The 18,644-nt window shown below is 44.2% G+C and overlaps 1 long non-coding RNA gene and 2 other non-coding genes across 3 annotated transcripts; 1 reads left to right on the top strand and 2 right to left on the bottom strand.

Moving 5' to 3' along the window:
- Window positions 1-3,824: 3,824 nt before the first annotated feature.
- trnad-guc (transfer RNA aspartic acid (anticodon GUC)) lies at window positions 3,825-3,896 on the bottom strand. Its single transcript has one exon. It is a non-coding gene; the product is annotated as a tRNA-Asp (tRNA).
- A 191-nt stretch (window positions 3,897-4,087) lies between these two features.
- trnav-aac (transfer RNA valine (anticodon AAC)) lies at window positions 4,088-4,160 on the bottom strand. Its single transcript has one exon. It is a non-coding gene; the product is annotated as a tRNA-Val (tRNA).
- Window positions 4,161-5,321: 1,161 nt separating this feature from the next.
- LOC115792396 (uncharacterized) lies at window positions 5,322-7,789 on the top strand. The gene is made up of 3 exons (XR_004021024.1): window positions 5,322-5,575; window positions 6,310-6,459; window positions 6,760-7,789. It is a non-coding gene; the product is annotated as an uncharacterized LOC115792396 (long non-coding RNA).
- The last annotated feature ends 10,855 nt before the right edge of the window (window positions 7,790-18,644 follow it).

Below are 18,644 nucleotides of genomic sequence, written 5' to 3' on the forward strand. Positions count from 1 at the left end.
ATGGTGTCTCACCTGCCACACTGAGACACTGTGCTAACGAGCTTGCCCCATTGTTCACGAACATCTTCAACTCCTCACTGGAGGCTTGCCACGTGCCTGTCTGCTTTAAAACCGCTACCATTGTTCCTGTCCCCAAGAAGCCAAGGATCACTGGACTAAATGACTACAGACCTGTGGCACTGACTTCTGTGGTCATGAAGTCATTTGAGCGTCTGGTGCTGTCCCACCTCAAGTCCCTCACAGCCCCCCTTCTGGACCCCCTGCAGTTTGCCTACAGAGCCAACAGGTCTGTGGACGACGCCATCAACCTGACTCTGCACTTCATCCTACAGCATCTGGACTCCCAGGGAACCTACGCCAGGATCCTGTTTGTGGACTTCAGCTCTGCCTTCAACACCATCATCCCTGATCTCCTCCAAGAAAAGCTGTCCCAGATGAACGTGCCTGATCCCATCTGCAGGTGGATCACTGACTTCCTGACGAACAGGAAGCAGCACGTGAGGCTGGGGAAGAATGTCTCGGACTCCCGGACCATCAGCACTGGCACTCCTCAGGGCTGTGTCCTCTCTCCTCTGCTCTTCTCCCTGTACACCAACTGCTGCACCTCTGACCACCAGTCTGTCAAGCTTATTAAGTTTGCAGACGACATGACTCTCATCGGACTCATCTCAGACGGGGACGAGTCGGCCTACAGGATGGAGGTCAAACGTCTGGCGTCCTGGTGCAGCCACAATAACCTGGTACTGAACGCCCAGAAGACAGTGGAGATTATAGTGGACTTTAGGAAGCACACAGCCCCTCTACCCTCCATCATCCTGACTGACACCCCCATCACCACAGTGGACTCTTCTCGCTTCCTGGGAACTACCATCACCCAGGACCTCAAGTGGGAGCCCACCATCACCTCTGTCATCAAAAAGGCCCAGCAGAGGATGTACTTCCTGCGGCAGTTGAAGAAATTCAACTTGCCAGCAAGGACCATGGTGCAGTTCTATACTGCCATCATTGAGTCCATCCTCACCTCCTCCATCACTGTGTGGTACGCTGGAGCCACCACTAGGGACAAACAGAGACTACAGCGCGTTGTGCACTCTGCTGAGAAGGTGATTGGCTGTAACCTCCCATCTCTCCAGGACCTGTACACCTCCAGGACACTGGGGCGTGCAGGTCGGATCACAGCCGACCACTCTCACCCTGGGCACAGACTTTTTGACCCTCTCCCCTCAGGCAGGAGGCTACGGTCCATACGGACCAGAACCTCCCGCCATAAGAACAGTTTCTTCCCCTCTGCTGTTGGACTCATGAACAATTACCCTAAGACTGTTACCACCACCCTCCACAAACGCTGATGACCCCATGTCTATGCACCTGTCTGATTGCACTGATGTACATATTAGTGGAATATAGTCTACATTCTTTTATCTTTTAATTAGTCTCTGCACTGTATATTTTGTAATTTTGTAATATTGTGCTATAGTTATAGCTCTAATATCTCTGTATATTTGCAATTTGTATACTTGTATATTGTCTTATAGTTTTTATACTTATTTGTTTTTTTCTGTAAGCACGAAGTACCGCAGCAATTTCCTAATGCTGTGAACCTGTTCACCCATATGGCAATAAAAACCTTCTGATTCTGATTCTGATTCTGATGACTGCCAGATTTTGGGAAGTATGCAAATACCAATAAATATTGATACTAATCAATCGCCATTGCTCATCATTCTCATGTAATAGAGCTCACGTTACCTCCATCACCTCAAAGTCCCTGTATTATCCTAACATTACTACCTGCTTCGTACTACACTTCCCCGCTCACTCCCTCGGTTCCCAAAGCCTGCATCTCTGGCTGCTCCTCCCCGTGTCCGCTGCTGCTGTCTTCACCTACAGCAGAGGGGCCCAAGCCTTGAAGGGGCCCTAAGCAAGATTTGATTTGGGACCCCCTTCATACCACTTCATTGTCCCCTGAACTTAACCGTTATTAATGCTGGAGGGTTAAAATTGATTATTAATTTTTTAGGATGCATCACTGTTTCAGCTTTTTCAATTCAATTTTTTAATTCAATTTTATTTATACAGCACCAACTCAACAAACAGGGGCCTCAAGGCACTTTATACTGTAAAGTAAAAACCCTAAAATAATTACAGAGAAAACCCAACAGTCATCCTAATCTTAAAAATAGAGAGGGTGTCTGCCTCCTGAATCCAGCTGGGAGCTGATCAATCCAGAAGCTGTTGTAAGCCTCTGAAACTGATATCTTGGACCACGCATAGCAGCTGATACCAGCTGGTACCTGGAAACCTCTGATTTAAATTACACCAGAAATTGTTGTCTTAACTGGGGGGGGATTAACTTAAAGTGCCAAATTGTATTGTATTTTTGACATCAATTCACAGGCCGGAAGTGCAAGGGGAGGGGCGGGGGGGGGTGTGTGATTGCGGTTCAGCATTTAATACCATCATCCCTGGTTTACTGGTACACAATCTGCATTGCCATCCCCATGTGTTTGCATCTGGATAAGAGACTTCTCCTCAGATAGCCCACAATTATGGAGGACCAAAACTGACATAATCAGAAATAAAAGCAGAAATATATATATAGTGTATATATCTTGTTTTTCCTTTTCCTTATACATGCATTTTCATCAAGAAATGTAAATATAGTGTTTTTCCTTTTCTTTACACACACGTTTTCATCAAGAAATGTATAAATTTTCTTTTTCCTTTTCCTTACACATGCATTTTCATCAGGAAATGTATATATTTGTTTTGCCTTTTCCTTATACAAGCCTTTGTTCTTTTTACATTTCCTCGTCCGCTTTTCCTTTACCACATGTATTTCTGCTTGCTCTTTTTCCTTTTCCGTATGCATTTCTGCCTCATTATGCAAATGAGGAGGGTTGTCTTCTTGCTCCAGTTCCTCTACTATTGGTCAATAAACAGGAAGGAGCAGGATCCATGTGCCGATCGATTGTGCATGCCTGCGCCTTTGGCCATGTCTATGGCCATGGAGTTTACACAGTCTAATATGGTTTTAGGATATACTATGACATGCAGACAATCAGTTAAGATCAGCCCCCACAGCTCCTCGACCGTCACACTGCCTCCCCACGAGGGGGAGATGAGGCTGTGTACAGAGATGAGGTCAGAGGACTGTCCAAGGGGTGTGGAAACAACCTGGCATTGAACATCAGCAAATCAAAGCAGATGGTGGTAGGGTTCAGGAGAAACAGAGCAGATCCTGCCCCACTGCTCGCAAATGGAGAAGAAGTGGAACGGGTCCAGGACCTCTCCTGGACTGCCAAAACCACGGCAGTGGTGAGAAAGTCCCAGCAGCACCTACACTTTTTAAGACTGCTCCAAAGACATAATATTAAAGAATCTGCTGGTGATGTTTTATCACATAATGGCATAGGTGATGGAAAAAGTGATGGAGGCATCCACAGTCAAAAAACACAAGACATAAAAATAAATATTAACACTGGTTTGGAAAAAAAAACACTGAGGGGAAAGCACAGCTCCCTGGATATCTTTTTTTTTTGTTTGTTTAATATTATAATTACATGAAAAAGACTCAGAACTTCTCGGAGACATTAGCCTCTCTGGAGTGCCTCGGGATCCTTCCACTAGGAGGAGAGGAAAGTGTTGCTGGAGAGAAGGACATCTGGAATGACTGATTGCAGCTACAGCCCACCTTCATGTTGTCTCCCAAAGTTTTAAGCGGACAGAGGGTGCTTCACAAACCTTTTGAAGGTCAGATTGAGGAGTGTGATCTTTGCTACAGTAGGCTGGTGTTTCTCTGTGAGGAAAAGTGAAAACGAAGCCTCCCCGTCGGGGAATCGAACCCCGGTCTCCCGCGTGACAGGCGGGGATACTAACCACTATACTAACGAGGAACGCGACATGCTAGCGTACGGATTGCAGCCTCGGTTTACACGAGGACCTGTTACGGTGAAAAAAGTAAACAGTGAACGTTACCGTTTGAAAACAGAAGACACTGGCGCATGCGCACTAAGGTTCCTACTCCTACTTATTAGTCATGCAAAGACAACAATGTCATTTCATTATGTTTTCAAAAAGCAAGAAGTGTTTCCGCCCGGTTTCGAACCGGGGACCTTTCGCGTGTTAGGCGAACGTGATAACCACTACACTACGGAAACCACGTGGCTTTATCACCACGGTAATACTACACCTACAGCCCCAACCTGCACCCTCTGACCTTTGTCTCCCTACATCTTGGAAGCTTCCTCTGGTGGCGCGGACTTCATGTTTTCAAAAAGCGAATGAACGTTCCTCAGTTTCATGTCAGTTCAACAAAGAAAAGCATACAAATGAGAACAACCTCACTGAGTGCTCTTTTGTATTAAAATATAATCGCTGTGAGTTGTTGCTGAAATGCGGAGTTTGACACAAACGCAACAGTGTTTTCAGCGCTGCAGCAAATTACTGATAAAATGACTGGGACGATCAGCCTGGCTCTGGAGATAGGAGGGACTTTCTGAACGCACCGTGGGCGTGGCTTGGAGTCGTAGTCAGGTGGGTGTTGATGTGATTAAATGCACCATTGCGTGTTGTGCATCGTTAAATAATTTGTGTGTAATATTCAAGCAGGGGGGAACCAACATGTTTCCGCCCGGTTTCGGGGACCTTTCGCGTGTTAGGCGAACGTGATAACCACTACACTACGGAAACCGCACTGCGGTGCCGGTACAGCAACTGTCACGTGACTGAGCAGTTTGCTGTTTGACGGCTAGCCTGGACAAAAGTCTTCATAACCCTTACCGAGAGATGTTGACCTCTCTGACGTAAGTCTGGCTCATTTTTGTGAAGAGGAAAATTTAAGTTCCTGCCGAACACTCCTGATCTTTCACAGATGTAACTTTTTCATCGGCAGGTTTAGCTAGGTTTAGGGTTAGCTAACGTTAGCGCATCAAAGCGTCCATCAGTTCAGTGTGAACGTGTTTCTGCGGTCTGGTCGAGCCCACGCTGGTGCATAAATATTGTACTTACACTTTATTGCTAAAAGTCTTCACTCGTCCATCTGAATCATTGAATTCAGGTGTTCCAGTCTCTTCCATGGCCACAGGTGTATAAACCAAAGCACCTAAGCAAGCAGTTCTACAAACATCAGTGAAAGAATGGGTCGCTCTCAGGGGCTCAGTGAGCTCCAGCGTGGTACCGTGATAGGATGATACCTGCACAACAAGTCCAGCTGTGAAATTTCTTCACTACTAAATATTCCACAGTCAGCTGTTAATGGGATTATAACAAAGTTGAAGCGACTGGGAACAACAGCAACTCAGTCACTACAGACCTCCAAACTTCATGTGGCCTTCAGATCAGCTCAAGAACAGTACACTGAGCTTCATGGAATGGGTGTCCAACCCTTACGTCACCAAGAACAATGCAAAGTGGATGCAGTGGTGTAAAGCACGCCGCCTGTAAAAGAAGACCCTCTGGTGGCCGCCTTGCACCTGAGGCCCCCAAGCCTACCTGTCCTGTTGACCAAGCAGGAGTCGCCCGGGCTCGTGAACAGCCTGCTCCGTAGCCGTTTGGTTGGATGCGTCTATTTAAAGTAAGGACCGTACTCTGTGGTTAGTCCCTGTTCTTGACTTCTTTATGTTGCTAAACTGTTAGCTCTGGTATTTCTGTCATTGCCGTGTTCATGCTCATTATGTTAGTTCTACTTGCATAATAATATAACCTGGTCTTTGTAATATTAGTAGTTCGTTGGCACCCTCTGTACTCAATGTAAATGTGAGGCTCACGCAATTTCGCTCGTTAATTATGGTAATTAGCCGAGCACGGACGTAACTCCCAGCGTGGCCTCAGGCGGCCATGTTTGTCTTTTCTTTAGAGACCAGCAGAGGGTGCTGTTTCATTCCTGTGGGAACTGTTAACACTGTTCATCGTGAACGCTGGTGTTATCTTTTGGGTAATGTTTGTTCCTTTGTACCAGTGTCAATACAAATTCATTTTATTATGCTCAGATTACAAGCATTTAAGATGCAGTAAAATGACAATACAGTGTATTTTATATTAATCTGACATGAAACCAGAAGATACAGCAGTGATAGTTAAGCTGTGAGTCAGAACTGAGCCTAAATATTTATCCAACAATAACATTAACCATGATAGAAGAGGGATAACGCCAGCCTAGTCATTTCTGTTTGTTTCTGTTTACAGTCAGCCACCTGATAGGTAAGCACAGGTAAGCCAGAGATGAGGCTGCTGAAGAAATCAAATGACTGAAGAACTCTTAATGCCACTATAACACACCATAAACACTAATCAACTCTTTGTGTACAGTCAGTAGGATGAAGGTCAAGGGGATCTTCCCAAAAGTCAAAGTGTGCTTCAGGAAAGGACCAGCTGGATATCTGAAGCAGCATCCTTCAGATGAAGCCCAGAGAATTAAAGACAAACCGGATCTCCAGGACAAGTCGGTCGAAGACAGCAGTAAGAAAAATGTCCTAAATATTATGCAGCCATCTGTCAGCAGATGGAGCTGCAGCCCTGACATCATTAGAGAAAAATGCCATAATCTCTGTTAATCTGTTAAATTTTTATTAGGCGTTATCTTATTAATTATTTTGAAGTTTTATGTAACCTGATGTACACTGACGTTACTCGATCCATCCTGCAGAATCTACAGCCAGATATATGATGATGATGATAATGATTGATATGTTTATGTAATCTGAAGCGTGTTCTGTCCTTTCTTTCCCTGCTGCTCTGTTATCCTCCTCCTCTCTGCAGAACAAAGCTTTGCAGTGGCGTTCGAGGATCGCTGAGACCTTCTTCTGCATGAGTCTGAACTTTTGTGGAGCAGTAGAAATATTTCACCTCTTCTCAAGAAGTGAATGGAGGAACCATCAACATGGCAGCGCAACTTCAACCGGCTACAAGCAAGACAACTCTTAGTTAGAGGAGGCCTCTGGGGCTTAATGCTGGGGGGGGGGTTACTGGAGCAGATGGGAGGGTCACCACTGGAACATGTGCAGTTTCACTGTCCTCTGTAAGATGATGCTACAGTTTCTGGTTTCGTGGATCATTGTTTTTGATCCATGAGACGCTGCAAAGATGTGATCCTGCAGCACAGAGGGTTACAGTCAGTGACTACATGATTGCATTGATTTAAGTAAGTGAGGATGTTTCAGAGGTCAAGCTTACCTGAGCAGGCTGTTCCTTCCTCTCCTCCTCAGATGGGTCATCTGTGACTCTCTCACTGAAAGCAGATGGCTCAGAGGAGTGAGGCTCTCCCTGTCCTTCTGCAGGAACCTTCAGGGACTTCTTCTTGTCCCAGTCCAGATGGGGTGACAGCCTGTCTCCAAGGACTGCAGTCCAAACCTTTCTCCAGTGTCTGTCTGTGAGATAACTAAGGCTGGGTACTTAGCCTGGCCAGTTTCCATCACTGACAACTTGTTTAGTTCTGAGATTAAGAGGGGATCAAACACTACAGGAAGCTTCATCTCAGGCTGCTTCAGGTCCACGAGGTGCTGAAAAGCTCTGTGGAAACCTGAGTGCCTGTGACCCATTTCGCCTGGTGGAAATGAAAGCCCTCCTGCTGAGAGGTGCCTCTCACAGGGATCCACAGAGGTACAGCTGCCTCCTCTCCCTTGACATGGTTTAGTTGGACCATTCCACCATGTCTGTAGAGGATGCCCCCTGCAACCTTCGGGTCACTGAGGCAGCCTCTGAGGATGTGGACCCGCTGAATCCTCCACACCTTCAACATTGAAGGTTTAAACAGCAGCTCACCATCAGGATCACATTCTAAAAAGAATTTTTCCAGAACGCTTTCCACTCTCTCCTGCAGCTCTCTGGGCTGTGGGACTCTGGTGCAGCAGTGCTGTCTGATGTGCTGCTTTGTTGGATTAGCAGGTACTATGCCACAGAAGACGTAGGCCTGCTTCAGCCTTTGAAGGTCAGTCTGGTCCACAACACTGAAAGCTGCAGAGAGGAACTTACAGAACGAGCTGTGCAGGGGATGGTGCTCTGACACACACTCTCTGGTGAAGCGTCGCATGCAGTGAATCAGTCCAGCTTGATGTTGAGGTTGCCGTTATACTTTCTGCGTGACGCACAACTGTTGGTGAGCTGCCCAGAGGTTCCTCAGCCACTGCAGCCTCTGTAGACTTCCAGGAATCCCAGACAAGATGCTCGTGGGGCTCAGGGTCTGGGATCCTGAACGCAGCACAGCAGTCCCTGTCAATAAAGACAGACAGCAAGTAAGCGAGAGAAATCTATTTATTTATTTAACAAATATGAAATAAGTTGGAATGGAGGTTTTTAATTTCTTACCTGTCCACCCACTGGTAGTTGGCTTTTGGTAGCCCTGCAGAAACATAACGATGAGAGCCCCTCATACATTGGCTCAAGGGATCTGTCACTTTCAGACTGCAGCATCACCCATGACAAGATCATCCAGTGAGGAGGTCTTTCTGCCCATGGTGCTTTATAAGCAAGTTATCAATGGCATCTCTCATGGGCTGCATCCACCGAGAATGGTCCAGGACATACAGCAGACCTCCTGCTTTGATGGGACCTGTACGTGCAGCTCGTGGAGAGACGCTAAGGGGCAGTGGTGACTGTGCTGTCATTCGGATGTCTGAACGAGAGGAAGTGTAAAAAAAAAGTTATTTCACTCTGATCTCTATGAATGTAACAATAATAGAAATAATAACTGAAGCATGAAGAGGTGAGCTGAATGACCTTTTACTCTGGCAGGCTGGATCATTGTCTTTGATCCATGAGCAGCTGCAAAGATGTGATCCTGCAGCACAGAGGGTTACAGTCAGTGACTACATGATTGCACTGATTTAAGTAAGTGAGGATGTTTCAGAGGACAAGCTTACCTGAGCAATCTGTTCCTTCCTCTCCTCCTCAGATGGGTCATCTGTGACTCTCTCATTGAAAGCAGACAGCTCAGAGGAGTGAGGCTCTCCCTGTCCTTCTGCAGGAACCTTCAGGGACTTGTGCTTGTCCCAGTCCAGGGGGATGGGGCGACAGCCTGGCTCCAAGTACTGCAGTCCAAACCTTTCTTTCTGCTTTAGTTGGACCTTTCCACCATGTCTGTAGAGGATGCCCCCTGCAACCTTCGGGTCACTGAGGCAGCCTCTGAGGATGGGGACCTGCTGAATCCTCCACACCTTCAACATTGAAGGTTTAAACAGCAGCTCACCATCAGGATCACATTCTAAAAAGAATTTTTCAGGAACTCTTTCCACTCTCTCCTGCAGCTCTCTGGGCTGTGGGACTCTGGTGCAGCAGTGCTGTCTGATGTGCTGCTTTGTTGGATTAGCAGGTACTATGCCACAGAAGACACAGGCCTGCTTCAGCCTTTGAAGGTCAGTCTGGTCCACAACACTGAAAGCTGCAGAGAGGAACTTACAGAGGGCTGTGCAGGGGATGGTGCTCTGACACACACACACACACACTCTGGTGAAGTGGTGCATGTAGTGAATCAGTCCAGCTTGATGTTGAGGTTGTCGTTATATTTTCTGCATGACGCACAACTGTTGGTGAGCTGCCCAGAGGTTCCTCAGCCACTGCAGCCTCTGTAGACTTCCAGCAATCCCAGACAAGGTGCTCGTGGGGCTCAGGGTCTGCGATCCTGAACGCAGCACAGCAGTCCCTGTCATTAAAGACAGACAGCAAGTAAGCGAGAGAAATCTATTTATTTATTTAACAAATAAGAAATAAGTTGGAATGGAGGTTTTCTTTTTATTTCTCACCTCTGCTAGTTGGCTTTTGGTAGCCCTGCAGAAACGTAACGATGAGAGCCCCTCATACATTGGCTCAAGGGATCTGTCACTTTCTGACTGCAGCATCACCCACGACAAGATCATCCAGTTCTCATTCATTACGGCATATGATGACATAGTGCCTGATGCAAACACCACCTTCCGGGCCACTTTGCGGGTATGGTCTGCCCTCAGTGCCTGTCCAAACGTGCCTCGCAGGAGCAGATTGAGTGCGCCCTCTTGCCTACAGTATTCTTGAACAAGGCAGTCGACCAGGTAATGAGCAGTGATGGTTACTCCATACCAGCCATCCACATCACCATAGTCACCAAAAGGAGCAGGAGTATTTGTTGCTCTCACAGCTGATGTGATGGTCCTCTGACCATCAACCCCGCTGTCTCCATCCAACACACTCTTGACAGCAGACAAGTAAGCCAGATGTGCACGATCATACATGAGGATGAGTGCGCTGCAGCTCATCCAACACAGTTTTTCATATGGCCTTCTTGTGTGTCAGAAAAGCTGGCGAAATGTTGCAGAACCGGCTCGGCAGCATGTCCAACCACTGAGGTCTGTCTGCAAACCAGTACTTTTTGCAGGCTTTACAGACAGATTGATCCTTTATTAATCCTTTAAAGGGGGAAAAAAAAAAACATACTAAGCATCACACCCACACAATTAGCCACCATCAAGTTTAAAATTGAGGTCCCAATAAATAATTAAAATATTTAAAATATGATGCAGAATTAAAAATGAAGGTCTGCATGATACAGTCTTACAGCAGCTGGGGTAAAACACTTCCTAAAGCACACTGATGCCATCAGTCTTTGGCTGAAGGTGCTGCTTTGGTCACCCCAGGGGCCTGGAGTGGGTGTGCAGAGCTGCTCAGTACTGGCTTCAGCTTGGTGAGTGCTCTCTGCTGCCACCTGCTGGGCTATTTCCATTTTACCCCCAGCGACTGAGCCAGGCTTTTGATCAGTTTGTCTGCTCGGTTTCTGTCTGCTCTGCAGATGCTTTCTCCTCAGCAGAACGCTGCATGGCCACCACTGTGCGTCAGAAATCACACAGCAGTAGTCGGCAGACGTTAAATGACCTTAGTCTCTTTAAGAAATAAAATCGGCTCTGACCCTTGCTCCATGTGCCCCCCCCCAATCCAGCTGTCCAGCTGCCCACCAAGGGGCCTGTGATTGGTTGGGTCTTTCCCTTTCCTCTCCTGAAATCCACAACCAGCTCCTTCATTTATGTAATGAGATGGTTGAAGGTGAGCTGATATGCAGTCCTGGTCAACTGGAATGGATGGAGATGAAAGTATATGGGGAACAGCAGCTCACAGACAGTATCGATGAGCTCAGGCTGAGGTGAAAAAGACCACAAAGAAATCACGTTTGTTGCATGTCTCACTGGCTGAGAGCCCGGCCACAGTCCCAAAGCCTCCATCTCTGTGTTCATCCAGATCCTCTGCTGGTGAGAGCAGCTCCATCGGCTCACGCCCTGCTCGTAGCTGGGCGAGCTTTTCTTCCAGTGGAGCTGAAGGATGTCGCCATGCTCGTTATTACTATTAACTGGAGCTTCTAAACTGGTCTTTAAGATAAGATGAGAAATCCCTTTATTAGCCCCATCCATCCATCCATTCACTTCCGCTTATCCTGTTGGGGGGGGGGGGGGGGGGGGGGGGGGGGCTGGATCCTATCCCTGCTGACATAGGGTGAGAGGCGGGGTACACCCTGTACAGGTTGCCAGCCTGCCGCAGGGCCAACACAGAGACAGACAACATCCACACTCACATTCACACCTGTGGGCAGTTTAGAGTTTCCAATTAACCTAACCCCAGTATTATTCCCATGATGGGGAAATTCAGTGTAGCAGCAGCAAAGGTGTTACACAGAGAACAAACTGTAACCAGGGTACAATAAGATAAAGTGGAAAGAATGATGATAAAATCTGTATAGACAGTATGTGCAGTATAAATAATATGTACATGATGGAGGACAGAACATACTATATGATTATATTACAAAATGGATTATTATACTGCATCTGTTTATTGCACTAAATAAATACTGAACCTATTTTGTACAGTGATGTGAACTCAGTAGACCACTTCTTTGTCTGGGAGCAGTGCTGGTTAAAAAGCCTCAAACATCTGGGGTGCAGCTGTCTGTCAACCTGAGAAGCTCAGATGGATTCCAGTTATCTACAAAGATTAGAAAAACTGATTCATTTTCTTTCTGCATTCCCCAAACTGCTTCTCTTTTAATTAAAACACAGTTTAACTGAAAGAAGTCCTGCCTGTTACGTCACACAGAAACTTTACAGCACGTTGTTCCTCTTCATCTCTGTCAGTGTGTCCTTCATGAAAGAGGTTTATCTTAGAAAACAAAGTCAATTTTTACTCATAATTCATAAACTGACAAATTACTTCAAATGAAACATTTTTACCTAAAATAAGTTATAGGGGTAATACTGTCAAGGTCCTGGACACGCAGTCCTCCCAGCCTCACTTAGACCACTCACAGCTGTACACAGTGAGAGGCGGGGATGCTAACCGCTATGCTAACGAGGAGTTCAGTGTATCTGTGCGCTGTAGTGCAGTTTTTAACCCCAACAGTGGACACTTTGGGATGCTGTTGGCTAGTTCAACCATAATTATAAATGTTAAATACTCCACCTTTGTTTAGTGTGCAGCATCAAACCAGTGTATGTATTTCTAATGTTTGTAACATTGTTACTGTGATGATGTGTACAATAACCAGATCCTGACATGTAGATGTAACATCTGCAGGTTTCTGAATTTAAAAAGTCATTTTTGTATTCAGTGTTTTTTTTTTTTTTTTTTATCAATTTAAGTGTTAATCAATCAGTCTGTTTGGAGGCTGCGCCTCGGTCTACAGAGCATCACTGTAACATTTGCAAGTTATGTTTTCAAAATGTTGTAATGGCCAAATACGATTAAAAATATTGTTCACACTCACCTGTGAAAGGTAAGCCCATGTGATCCAGTTTCGTCTGTAAAACGGTTTGAACATCTACATGCAGCACCCCTGTTTATGTTTGCCAATCCAATATGGCGGCGACGTTGACGCACGAGTCAGCGTTCAATGCTGCGTCTGCGCATTGAGCTACTCTCTATGCCCCGCCCACAGAGCTTACTTTTGAGACAGCTGAGTTTTGTTGGAAACAGTGGCCCGGATAAAGGAGGAGGATTTAATGTAGAGCTAGCATCTCACATAGTGTTTTCTTAAATTTGATATTCTAACATTAAACAAATATTAAACAAAATTGATTTATGTAATGTGGGTCTAAGCAAAGCAATAAAGTCATGAAGTTGTTTTATAAAGTTCATTTGTATTTCTGAACATATTTAGGGTGTTTTTTCTTCAATTTTTGTCTCTCCAAAGATGTTATTCCTCTCCTGCAGCCTCCCTCACCTATCACAGGTGTTCCAGGGATGCTGAGATTGGTGGATATTTAGTGGCATATATATATATATATATATATATATATATATATATATATATATATATATATATATATATATATATATATGTGTGTGTGTGTGTGTTAAAGCTTTATAAACCCTTCCCACACTCCTATAAACTCTTCCCACTCTCTTACTACAATTTGAGTGATGAAAATGATGAAGCTGTGCAGTACTGATGGTGATGAGGATGGTGCAGTACCTTCATCCTCGGTAAATACTTGTATTTCTGCTAAAGGCGCAGGTGTAACTTACCTCTTTGTCCCAGTGATGAACATAGTTATAGGATGTTACAGAAATACTTATATACTGAAAAATCTCGCAATATAGTGAAAACTCCATGAAATAATTAGCAATATTTCGTTAGCCTCATAGCATAAGGGTCTAAGGATCGATAAGAGAATCAATAAGGAGTCGAATCAATAAGTGATACTGATGTTGAAATCAGAATTGCTAAATTCTTACCAATTCCCATCCGTAATCCTGAGAACCAAAGAATCATCTCATCTTAATTTTGTATAGCTATCACTAGAATTTTGCAGTGAATATGTGAAAAAGCGATCAGTTAACTAATAGCAGTGTCCACTGTGGCCTTCATTAGTGAGGAAGAAAATATGCTGAAAAGTGGTAATAATGTTCCTAAAATAGAACAGGCTAAAGAATAAAGTAAACTTGTAATTTAATACCTACTGAAAAAGTGCTGAACAGTGACGGCATTAACGGCATCATTGGACCCAAGTGGGAAAGAAACAATGAGAAGAAGAAGGAGGCCGGATGACAACCTGACAAAGATGCATGATGGTGTACAAGAGGCAATGTGGGATACATTTAGTGCACTACATAGTGTATAATGGAGCAAGTCACTTTATAATCCACTGAGTAATCAGTGATTTTGGACACTGCCAGAGACTAAACAGAAGTAGCCTTGAAAATAAAACAGGAAAAACCTCAGCAAACAGGAGCAGTATATGTAATTAAGTTACTAGGCAGCTCATTCTTGGCAATACCATCTTTAAAGATAGAACAGTCAACTTAAAAGAAAGGCAGTTGTGAAATCTAAAAGTGAGGTTAGAGGTCAAATGTAACGATGCTTGGATGCAAACTAAATAAATATGTAGAATCCTCATATACCACTATCATTTCCTAAATGTTGCCAATACAAACAAAGCCAGTAGAATTTTAGGCAAAGTTTTAAAGATAAAAGGCATTTTATGGATTTGACCTTATTTGACCTTGAAGAAGGGGTCAGAGGTCCAAAGTAATGTGATATTTAGAATCATTCCTTATATCCTTATATGTCGCCAATACAAACAATGTCAATTCAGTTCAATTCCATTCAATTTTATTTATATAAATTTAAATCATAGTCAGCCATTTAAATGTTTGCTTGTCGTCCTGGTGGTCAAACAACACGAGACTGTTATGGACTCACCTTTGTCAGGACGGCAGTGCGGTCCCTCCCACAGGAAACGGAAACAGTTTTCTTCATGTTTGGGTAATGAAGGAGAGTCGGCGTATGTCTGTCTATAAGACAGATATAATACTGAGCTTTGTGCATTTTTTTTCATGCCCACATCTAGAATATATACAAGCAACTCATTCTCACAACAACCTTTCAGTATGATGTTGCCAGTTATCAAAATAAATAAGAAAAATCAACAACATTGTAGTTCCTCTTGTGCCACCCAGTCCGAGCTGTCCACAGTCATTTCTGCCCCAGCTGAACACACCTCCAGAGACGGAGAGGGCGAAGCTCTGCTCTCCTCCTGCAGCCACCTGGACCACAGGGATCGCTGACAGAGATCTGACGTGCTGAGGACAGTCAACCCTGGACTTGTTTGTGCCCACCCCCAGCTGGCCCCTGGAGCCCTGGCCCCATGTATGGAGCTGACCATCTATGGGGACATCACCAAAGCAGCTTTCTCACATCCTGCAGTAAACCTCTGTGTAATCAAGTGCTGCATAAATTAGGAAATAATTATCAGTATCACCTGAACTTTGGACTTGGAGAATACTTTTACCACTCAGTCATCTTATCCTATTGTCTTACTAATATGACAATTATTATAAGGGTTTACAAAATAATATCAAGTGTACAAATAAACTAATAAGAAAATAAACTAAACAGTTACATTTACTTCAACAGTGGCAGTAAGAGAAGATAAAAAAAATCACTTGCTACCTAAACACAAAGTGAGGGGTTTTTTTTTTTGGTTTTTTTTGCACTACCACAGCATCAGGAGCCTTTCAGTGCAGTGCAAACTTCACTCTACCTTTTGTCAGAGCGACTGAATGCTGACTCCCACAAGTGACCTGAGACACCCGTATGTTACGCAAACCTTCTGGAGTCCTGAAACAAAACAAACAAGAGGCGATCAAACAATTCTGTGATCATGGGAATCAGATATCATGAAATGAAATTGAGATTTATGAACAGATCCTTAAAAAAGGAAGATGCAAAACTTCTGCCTCACCTGGTGCGAAAGGCGTGCGAGCTGGATCCACACAGAAACCTCGGCCTCTTGCAGACAGCAGTGTGACCACATCATCACCACAACTCACAGCCTCAATCTTCTCCTCACAATTCACAAACTCTGCAGATTTACGAGCCACAAACACAGCATGTGAGAGTGGATCAACAGAGGCGAGAGCAGAAACTGAGACAGGAACACGAGGCCAATACTCCGTTTGCTCTGTTTCCCTCATCTTTGCTCTCAACTGTGCGAATAATGTCAGCATCCCCACTACTTTTAACAAAGGTGAGCACACTGTGACCAGCTGAAAGATCCACAGTGTGAAAACTGAGATTTAAAAAGTGCACTCCATCAGCACTTTGAACATTTGAGACTTTTATCCAGGCGAAAGCCCTGCTGCCAGTCCTCTCCCCATGAAAACATGTTGGTAAAGTGACTCAGCCTTACAAGCGGCTGCTTTTTATAGCTCTGCTGGAAGCATGAACTGGAACCTAATTGGTTTATTCAGCAAAGTCAGCTGTGAGGAAAGGAAAACAAAACTTACAAACATTAGAAATACCACAGTGAGTGAGTCAGCGGGGAGTGGTTTATTATCCTCACTGCAAGATGGAAAACTAAAGTGAAACTGGAGTTGATGAGTGCAGATTTTGCTTGGCAGCAACAGTATTTGCATAGGGAAAAATAACCACATTTCCCTCCTTTTTTTGTATGGAAGAGAGGTATGTAAATACCAGAGTGTTTACATTTATCATAATGGTATTATTACTATCAGTCATTTTCACACAATTAAATATCTAAAAACGACTTCTTTCAAACACCTGTAAATTAAAAAGGAGGCAAAATTTTGTGAAAGGGGGTCAAGAAGTGTGTCTAATCGGATTCCAGTGGTGGGTACCATTAACAGGTCTGGGATTTTTCCGCCTAACAGCACGGTTAACAGCTGCACAGTAAATGGAAGAAAGTGTTTTCCAATGAAACAGCTCTTTATGTTGCTCTGCAGTTGGTGTTTTACTTTTTCACAAGGCCCTCAGGAAAATATTGACAGGTACAATATTAGCCAACAGCTACAGGTTGACATACCTGTTACCTGTATCCATTTGATACATCATTAGCCCTTTGTATGTGTGTGTGTGTGTGTTTGTTTATGTGGACATGTGAGGACATGCATGTGATATTTCCCAAATCCCTTCAAAAATGCATTTAAGTGAAACCCAGTGACCAAACACGGAAACGATAAAGAAGCTAGCAGGACTCAAACCATGCAGTGTGGTGATTGTGCGGACGCCCCCACCCTGATCAGAGTCACCAGAATCTAAAGATCATGACACAGAGTGGGGATAAGAACACACATAATCCCAGAAACCCTGAGTGGACACAACCTACAGCAAAGACCAAGAAGCAGTGGGCGCCTGTGTAACACGCCAGAAACATAATAGCCAAGACCCCACAGAGGCCAGACAGCACATCTGCATTTGGTGTTTTCTGGAGATGGGTGGTTTTCAAATATGGTCATCTTGGGCGGACGGCTGTAGCTGTGAGCACAGAGGCCTCACCAATCTGACATTGAAATCTGATGTTTGTGGAGGCAGCCACCCAGAAAAACCTTGGTTTAAAGGGAAAGGGCTGGATTATTTTAAACTGTGAATCATGCAAAGCTACTTAAGCCGAGTCCAAGAATAACAATACGAAGTTGGAAATAAGCCAAGTACAAGTTTTAATGGTAAATCCACATTTGAAACACACAACAATGTATATTTTCTCAGATTTAACACTTGGAAAAAAAAAGAAAAAACAAACACAAACAGACTTCTTCCAAACTATATAAGCATATATTACTTTTTTATTTTTTAAAATATATTCCACATCATCATTATTGTCACAGGCTGGCTCATGGCCCATAACAAAGAATGAGGGGAGGCAAAGGTACAGGCCAATCAGATTAGTTTTATTTAAAAATATACTCAAAACCCAAACAAAGATAAATATGAGACGTGGATATGTCAGTGTGTGCAGTGTATGTGTGAGTCAGTGACGTGCAGTCAGGGGAGGCAGGTGAGGCACGGCCTCACCTGTCATCGTGGAAATATAAAATTAAAAAATAAATTAAATGGTTATATTCATTCAGTGATTTGTATTTTAAAGTTCTTTTCCATTTAACTACACCATTTTTAGATTAGTTTTTTCAAAATCGCTGAATTTTTGCATTTGCCGGTCAAATACTAAGAGACGAACGGTGAGGCACCAGCCCGGCGAGCCGCACCACGGATTGCGCAATCCGTGGTGCGGCTCAGTATAGTCATTGCCAATGACTACTAACTGTGCTGGCATGCTATGCAGTGAGACCGGATTACTTTCCCTTTGCATGTGGCTATTAAAATGTTCTAACACTTTTACTATATGAACTAAATTTCTATATTTTAGCTGGTGTATATAATGCACAGGTTTTTTTTGTTGTTTTTTTCATTAACAACTGTATGTGTGTGTAATGCATTCTTGTGTTGAGCGATCATGAAACTGCTGCGAAGAGACACTAGGTGAGGCACGCAGTTCTCGTGCCTCATGGTAGGGGGCGCTGGTGATCCCAGGGACTCTACGACTCCTCGGCGGCAAGCTACCATAAACAGTTAGCAAGGCCAGTTAGTTTTTCCTGTTGCTTGGCCTTATGTTCAACATGGAAGATTACATAACTCAACTGAAAGAATTTTCTAAACTGGACTTTCAATCGAAGCAGAAGATAATAATTAAAGGAAGACCAACACCGGAGCTAAAAGGTTTGCTTCAGACTATGTTAATGTTAAACAAAACAACTGTTGCCAATCAAATGGTGAATAAGCTATATGTTTGTAAATCTGATGTGATGACGTCAGTGCCTCACCAGTCACGACCCTCACCGCACGTCACTGGTGTGAGTGGATATGTATGTGGAAATCTGGATGAATATTGCAA

The sequence above is a fragment of the Archocentrus centrarchus genome, chromosome 14 (genome assembly GCF_007364275.1).
Source record: "Archocentrus centrarchus isolate MPI-CPG fArcCen1 chromosome 14, fArcCen1, whole genome shotgun sequence".
Classification (NCBI taxonomy): Eukaryota; Metazoa; Chordata; class Actinopteri; order Cichliformes; family Cichlidae; genus Archocentrus; species Archocentrus centrarchus.